Genomic DNA, 8,289 nt, shown 5'->3' on the forward strand with positions numbered 1-8,289 from the left:
GATAGGTCTGTTTTCATACTTTGGGTGTGACTTGCCAATACATTCAATGTATTGACCCTTTGTGGCTGCAACGTTTCATGTTGCGGATTTTTCAGAAGCAGAGTAAGGTGCGATAGGTCGGTGTTCTGCACTCAGTTTTGCCGTGGAGTTGGATGGACTCATTTACCTTCGAAGCTTCCGCAGTTATTTTATTTAGATGGCCTTCAGCCATATTATTGTAATAAATACTCTTTTAAGGACCTCGATGTAATAAAGTGTGTGATTGAACTCTGTTATAATTCCTTGAGTACTGTGTGTGTCAGCATACCGATCTAGGGATGACACTTCAGCACAGAGACTTCGATCCATTGGGATCGGGTCGTTACAAGAATGAAGCAAGAGGATTTCGTGGGATGCTTGGAAGCATCGACTGCATGCATTGGGCATGAAAAAATTGTCCATTTGCTTGGCAGGAGATGTACAAAGGCGCGAAAGGAGCTTGCAATGTGGTGCTTGAGGAAGTGGCTACACATGACCTCTGGATTTGACACTCCTTTGTATGCCAGGAACTCACAATGACTTCAACGTCCTGCAGTGCTCGAATGTCTTTGCCAAACTTGTTAAAGGTCATGCTCCTCCGGTGAACTTCGAGGTCAATGGGCGCCACTACAACAAGGGATACTACCTAGCGGATGGCATATATCCAAGATGGTCAATATTTGTGAGACTATCTCAAACCCTGTGCCAGGAGGAAAGAACTCCTATTTTGTTAAGTGTCAGGAGCTTGCAGGAAGGATGTCGAGCGGGCATTTGATGCGCTCCAATCTCGATTTGCTGTTGTCCGGTACCCCGCTCTGACCTGGTCGAAATCTCATATGTGGGAGGTGATGAATTTCTGTGTCATCTTGCATAACATGATCATTGAGAGCGAGCAGAAAGAGTCGGTGTTTGACACAGAACCATATTTCAGGCAGGGTCCTCTTGCAGTTGTTGATCACCAGGTACCGGCTGCATGGGCTCAAAGGAAACGCCTAGTTCGATGTGTTTTAATTTGTGTTCGAATTATGAGCTTGCTTCATTGAACTATTTGATTTGTATTGATTTTTGTGATGAACTATGTGATAAAAAATTAGTTTTTGTTGATTTTGTGCCGAAGTGTGCCGAATTTGTGTTAGAACTCGATGGTTGGGGTGAACTTGGAGGGAGGGGGCGCTGGGAGCAGGAGCCCCCCATGCCGAAAATATCGTCGGTAAATCCCCAAGAGGCGCTATTTTAAGCCCTTGGGGGGCCGAACGGCTCGAGATGCCCTTAGTTGGTAGTTGTTTGCGGTCAATGTTTCCAACTCTGCTATTTTGTGAAGTTTGGAACAACAGAAATGGCAAATCTTTAATCATCATTGTTGGGTGTTAAACAGCCGAAAAGTGCTTTGCTACATTTTTTAACTCCGAGACCGTAGAACAATAAAATAAATATATACAGACAGGTAAAGGAAACGTTCACAAACAACTACCCAACTCCGTTTTTTGCTTTGCTACATTCAGGAGTGAATGCCTCTATGTGCGAATGAAGCAATGAACAGGCTGGAGGACTTTGCCTCGTTCCATGTAAACAAGCTCCGGGCGTCTCTGAATCTTACCACAGCAACAAGTCAACAACCAGGCCGAAGTGTGCAACTACTCGACGGGCTTCCGAAGTAGAGCTCTCCGAAGGCGTCGTATATGGTTGTTGTCATGCGAGGCCCCCGTTCCGTTTTCAGCGTTGTATGTGGGTCTCTTTCGTTAACTGTTAACTTGTTACTCCTACTTTTTTCGGGGATACGGCTGCTGTATTTTCCTTTTACAGTGATTGGCGAGTTACAAGTTGTAATTTCATGTAACTCCAGCTCTGATTTTTCCTAGCCATTAGATCTAAGAAATTCATTGAAAGGTTTATTTTTCTGTAGAAAGGGCACAGCTGTAAAATTAGCAGGTCAATCCCCTTGCGCAGCCTCGTCAATACCCTCGCACGTCCTTGGTCATTCTCTCTTCATCTGCCTCGTCAGTCCCTCGCACAGCCGCCGCCGCCGACCCTCCTCTTGATCGTGCCGCCGCCGCCGACCCTCGCACAGCCGCCGCCGCATGCTCTCCTCTGCTGCCCCACCGCCCCCAGCACCGCCTTGTCCGTCGAGCAGGCCCTCCCCACCACTACTGCTCCTCACAGCAGCGCCTCCTCTCTGGATCAGCTGCTGACGGCCGTCAACGCCGGCTACCCTCCTCTTCCCTCAGCAGCACCCCCCGAGGCTGAATCTTCTAACGCCGCCGCCGACAGAGGATGCCATGTTTTTTCACGTACATGGGAGTGGAAGCATTAATCAGGCACAATTCGATAGATTTCCCTGATGTCCCTACTTAGTATTTTGAATCACTCTATCTGTCGCTTTGCTTATGTATGCTATCTAGTTCATGCAACCTTTTGATATCAGTTCAGTTCGGCCAGTTTAATCTGCTGCTAATATCTGTGTTTAATTTCAGGAGAACCATGTCTATCTTAATTAGCTTATTTAGGGGTAATGTTGATATGCATCTTATCTTGGATTTTGGACATGCTACAACTATGTGTTTAATCATTTTCCTGGGATGAATTTTGCTTTGATCATCGGGTAGTAATCTGGATTAATGATGTGTGCATCCTCATCTGTTAGTATTTTCTTTTCAAATGTTCATTCGTTAATCTTGTTCTGCATGTCATAAGAGTTATATATCTGGTATGGTTGTGAAATGTGATAATCGATCCTACATATGCTGGTTGGTTGGGAGGATGCATCAGTCACATTATGCTGTCCCTTTTCCAGCATATCTTTCAGTAATATTTTCGTCATATTGTTTCGTATGTAATCTTCTCCTCACGTACACTTATCTTAGCTGCATGTTATTCGTGAACGATCCAATCAAATTGAACATGACAAAATTGGGTTTTCAAACATTGGAGCTCGTAGCCTTCCTGCAGGGTCCTGCACGGGAGATTGCGGCAATTACTGTGGCTGCACGAGCCCGTAGCCATCATGCACTTTGGCGGTGGCGAAGATGAGGCCGGCGCAGACCGTGGCACAAGCGGCGATGCAGACGCAGACCCGAAAGATCCGATGCATGTACTGGTAAGGCTTTTCTACAACTCATGTTCTGTTTTCGCCTTTCTCTCTTGCCATCTGCCCATCTACGTCGTGAAAAAATTCAGTTTAGATATAGTGCACTGATGGTTCATGTTCTGAAGTTTGCTCAATGTATCTGATATGATGGCGTGTACTTGAGTTATAATGTGAACACTGGCTGCTAAGCTACTGTCTAGGAATCCAATATGTATGCTAATTCACAACTGTTTTGGAAGGGAAGCTAAGAGAATTTAGAAATCATTTGTTCATAGTCTTGAAGTAGCTATCCGAATCTCCCTTTCTTGACTGACAGAATCACACATCTCCACATTCTTGATTGACGCAGATAAAATAATAATAATATCGCTGCATGAATATGATTTCACCACAAAGAATTGAGATTACAAAAGGCGGAACTACGTGGAGCAATGAAGAAACCAATATTGCTTTGTAAGTAGATGGAGCTTTTGGAGTAATTATATTTCTTTGTTGTGTAGGACATGATGGCAGCAAACTGTTAGCTATAGCTCTCTGTAGAAGGGGTTTCGTGGTAGGAAACTGTTGCACTTGTGGTCCTATTATCAAGTATTAATTTCTGTAAGTATTTCGTGGTAGATAGGAAACAATTGTTGCTTGGTCGAGTATTAATTTCTGCAAGTATTTCCGTGATTGTGACTGAATAGAATTTTGCATGATTTATATAAGATTAAAGGTTGATGTGTCTCTTATGTGTGCAGATATATTGTATGACTCGTGGTCGCCTGGATGACTGTAAAAGTGTCCCTACTGATTGATTCTGGGAATCATGTGCTGAATCTTTTGGTGGTGTCTGATTGCATCATTCATGCTTTAAACCTGGTGGTGGTTGATGACTTGTAAAATAGACTATTGCTTTAGTTGGGATAAACTTGATGTTAAATGCATTTTGTGGAGAAGAAAAATCCTTTAGTTTGTTTGTCGCGACATCAGAGTTACTTTGTGTGTAATACAGTACATTTTAATTTGAATTGCATGTGTGAGATTGTTGGATTATTTGTGTTGCATCTTTCACCTGCCAGTCAATTTTTTTGTATTTCTTTCCAACCATTAAGGCGCAACTACATCATGTTGTGAATGTGGCAGCGAACTCCTAAAACACTACCACTGTCGATGTATTTTGCTTTACCATCAAATGGTAGCATAATTGAATCTGATTGCTAATAAGAGGGCGGGAAACAACATAGGTTTACGTACGGTTCGGCTGCGGAGTACCGGTCTTACTTGTTGGGAACGACTTTTAGCATTTTTGGATGACCCATTATTGTCCTAAAGGGATCCGGGGTGTCTGGATAACCCATAGTCTTATAGATGTAAAGAACCATGGTGTCAAAAGTACCTATAGACGATGGCCCAGAACTACCGGCTTTACTCGTTCGGACTAACCACTACAGATAGTCGTAGTCCGAATGGCCCACGAGTACCAGTAGTCGGGGTCGAGATGGCCCGTAGCGGAAGTTGCGTGCCATGAGTACTTGTACTGCTAATAGTGGGACCGTTCACCTTGTCGCCATGTGAACGTAGGTTTAGGCTTGGACTACCCATACTGGTGGTACTAGTAGAATTAGAGGGCTCATGGTGGTAGTGATGTATCCGCGTGACTCATAGTGCAATAAGAACATCTACAACCGGACTCGGCAAATCCGGCCCCTCAAACGCCCGCGGACACGGCTGTTCGCGTCCGGGGACAGTGACTGATCATGCCTCAAATATTTAATTTTACAACTGGATACCTCAAATTAGAGACCTCAAATTCATATTATTACATGCAACGTAAACCAATATTTAAGCGGAGCACGTCCGGCTCCGCCGTGCCCATGTCAGCGGCCGGCCGTGCTCCTCAAAGTGTTGGTCCGGTCACCGGTGAGGTAGAGTAGGACATCGGACACAAGCCGGCTCACAGGACTCAAGGCGCCGCCGTCTCCCATGCCCTACTCTTCCTCGTCAGAGACTAGAACCCTGACGGTGCCTGTGGACGTCAGATTGATGATGGATCCGTTCTGGGACGAGCCGGCGATATCAATCATGACATGCTTGCGACACACGGGGTTGCAGGCCATCCGCCGGGGTGCCGGAGAATGCGACGCGCCTCTCCAACGCCCACCACCATGAGGGCTATCACCGTCTCCTGCGCCCACTGCCTCACACAGCGGGCATGCCACGCCATGTTAGCGTCCGACGACGTCCATGCATTCCCCTCCAGCTCGGCGTGCCAATGGAGGGGATGCGCCTCCGGCACAACGTTCGGACGCCAGACGGACCGCACCGCCTCCGGTGAGACAGTGGTGGCGCACGTCGCAGCATATCCATGCGCCATTTAGGCGGACGCGATGGATTCATGATGCAAGGAGTCCGACTGCTGCCGTCGGGCGGCCTCCTGCCGGGAGCGGCGCAATGCAAGCCAGAGGGTCATCTCCTTCTCGGGGCTGCGTGGGATGAGCTCGGGGTCCATGAATCTGGAGGTGTATGACTCGGATCTACTGCCTGCCATGCTGGAGATGGTCGGAGATCGTCGGATGGAAGGTTGAGTGGCGGAGGGGAGTGGCTAGAGTTTGGCCGGGGCAGCGGATGGGGAGAAATATATGTGGGGTCGGGTGGACCGGCATGAGCTAGGTCTGACGTGGCGGACGCGCCCGGGAGCCCCCATATCCACCCTAGATTTGGGCTGAATATGAGAGGTGTCAGTCAGTCCGGGCATTTGAGGCCCGTTTAAGGCGCCCGTCTAGGTCGATTTTTTATGACTGGTCACTGACCGGGCCATCCTCCCGGCATATGAGGTGGGTTTGAGGCAGATGCTCTAACCCTCACAATAAGTGCTTTGTTGGTCCATATAAAATGCTTCGGACACACGAGTTGAATTAGATGAGAGGAAATGATTCAGCACCATGCATGCTTCCGGTGCATGCTTTCTTTAGTTTTGGAATAGAAACCAAAAGAATATGGAGGAAGCACGACTGATCAACGAGAGTTAAACCGCTTATTGTGGGGTAGTTGCAAGGAAAGAAACTGCATGTGTAAACTGACTAGCAGGCCCACGTTGTATTATTCCATCGTACGGAGTCAATTAGCGAACGGAAGGAGCTAATCTCGCGCGGGCCTTAAACATCAGATCCGACGTCCATCTTGCTTTCTATCCCACGGCATAGCTGCCCTAGTGATCCACTCAAAAAAAAAAAAAACTAGTGACGGATTTACCCTTTCATAAATTAACTGACCCCACCTAAATTTTGTAATGGTTCCACAATTATATGTAATTTCCTGTAATTTCAATTTTGTAACTCCTTGTAACTTTTATTTTCCCACCCTTGGATAAGGGTGGATGAACGGCTCCTAAAATCGCCAATGGTTGTAGCTAGAAAAAAGTCTAAAACAAACCTTCAACTTGTAGACGAAACCTAAATCAAAGCTTGGTCTTGCAATTCCGAAAATCAGCACACCGAACTCTCTGATCCCGGTCTATATTAAACCTTGAGGGTGTTTAATTGGTATCCACTGACGTGGCAAGGATTGTTGACGGGCTGGTTGGACATTAGGACGAATTGGGTTAGCTCATCAAAGCAGTCGCTCGCACACTCGTTTTTTTATTTTTCTTTGTTTTTCAATTTTCGTAACGATAATAACTTCCTTTAAATTTCTGTAATGAAAATAAACATGCGGCTGATTTTTACGACCCACTTGTCTACCAGCCAACCACAACTCAAGTAACATGCGGCTGCGCTAATTTTCATGCCGAAACGTTAGAAGCCCAAGATTATATGGGAAGGAGGGATTATTAGGAGCCACAAAAAATTATAAGCGGCCACAAATAATGAGCTTCACAATACTTGAATTCAGTACGTCGCACTCGCAGAGGCCTCACCTAGCCAATCGGCTTTTTTTTGAAACTTCGGAAAACTTTTTTTGGAACAAAACAGTTACATCATCCACTAGCCCTTTACAATGAAGGCCGGCGGCTCCTCAATCCACACGGAAGGTGGATCCGACACCGCTTGCCTAGCTAAAACATGAATGACAGAGTTTGTCTCCCTGGGGCAGTGAGCAAAAAACACCGAAGTATAACCTACGATAAGGACCAAACAATCCGAATAGATCGCAACTGCGCCAGACGCCGTAAAACCACCATTGTTCATGGTGTCAATCACCTCAAGGCAGTCGGACTCCACAATGAGCTTGGTGATCCCCATCCGCTGCGCTAGCAAGATGCCATGCCGTAGTGCATGTGCTTCCGCCGTCCCTACATCAGCAACATGCTCCAGCCTCTCATTTGAAGCTGCGATGAAACCACCTCTGCAGTCCCGTAGCACAGCTCCTACAGCTCCCTGGAGGTCATCTGCATGAAAAGCCGCATCTACATTTAACTTGACAAAATCCTCTTGCGGTTTCCTCCATCCAAAGGATCTTACTACCGCGTTCTTCTTCGTAGCCTTGAGGTAATTTGCTGCCAGCGCCGCGATTGACAACGCGGCTCGGACCAGAGTCTGCACTTCATCCCCGTGGACATGTTGTCTACGCTCCCACCATATGTACCAGATACCCACAAGGATTAGAAACTGAGCTGGGATATCTTGGATCAACCTCTGGCGTGTAGGAGCACATAAAATATAGCCCAACGCTTCCGAGCCTGTCCTGTCTGTATCACACGCCTCCTCCACGAACCCGTCAAGATTCAGACATCTCCAGACTTCGGCTGCCCTAGGGCAAGTGAAGAGAGCGTGCATAATATCTTCGCATCCACCCACACACATAGGACAGCTGTCCGACGTATCAATATGGCGATTTGCCAATACCCCATAACATGGTATGAATCCGTGTAAGACCTTCCAAGCATGGATCTTAATCTTAGCTGGGGCGGGCGAAGACCAGAGCTTCTTCCACACCGGATAACACTGGGACGGCTCCCCCTCTGTTCGTTCATACCAGCGTGCAAATTGATGTTGTCACTCCACATGATAAGCTGATCGGACCGAGAAGGCGAAGTTCCTTGTAAACCGCGAGGCCACAAAATCTTCCATCATCCCATGTGGTGCCAGCGGCATGGCAAGAATCCTATGCGCATCAACCGGCCAAAATACATCATTTATCAACTGTTCATCCCATAAACCAGTGACAGGATCAATCAACTCCGAAACCTTAGACAGAAGGGTCCC

The 8,289-nt window shown here is 46.9% G+C and overlaps 1 long non-coding RNA gene across 3 annotated transcripts; it reads left to right on the forward strand.

The window, feature by feature from the left end:
• Window positions 1–1,929: 1,929 nt before the first annotated feature.
• On the forward strand, window positions 1,930–4,138 carry LOC109769746 (uncharacterized). Of its 3 annotated transcripts, none has more exons than XR_002234398.4 (3): window positions 1,955–3,112; window positions 3,453–3,556; window positions 3,844–4,138. It is a non-coding gene; the product is annotated as an uncharacterized lncRNA (long non-coding RNA). The 3 variants fall into 3 exon arrangements; XR_002234400.4 differs by lacking the exon at window positions 3,453–3,556 and adding an exon at window positions 3,604–3,703; XR_002234399.4 differs by lacking the exon at window positions 3,453–3,556 and having other exon boundaries at window positions 1,930–3,112.
• Window positions 4,139–8,289: the final 4,151 nt, after the last annotated feature.

This window comes from Aegilops tauschii, chromosome 4, assembly GCF_002575655.3.
Source record: "Aegilops tauschii subsp. strangulata cultivar AL8/78 chromosome 4, Aet v6.0, whole genome shotgun sequence".
NCBI lineage: Eukaryota > Viridiplantae > Streptophyta > Magnoliopsida > Poales > Poaceae > Aegilops > Aegilops tauschii.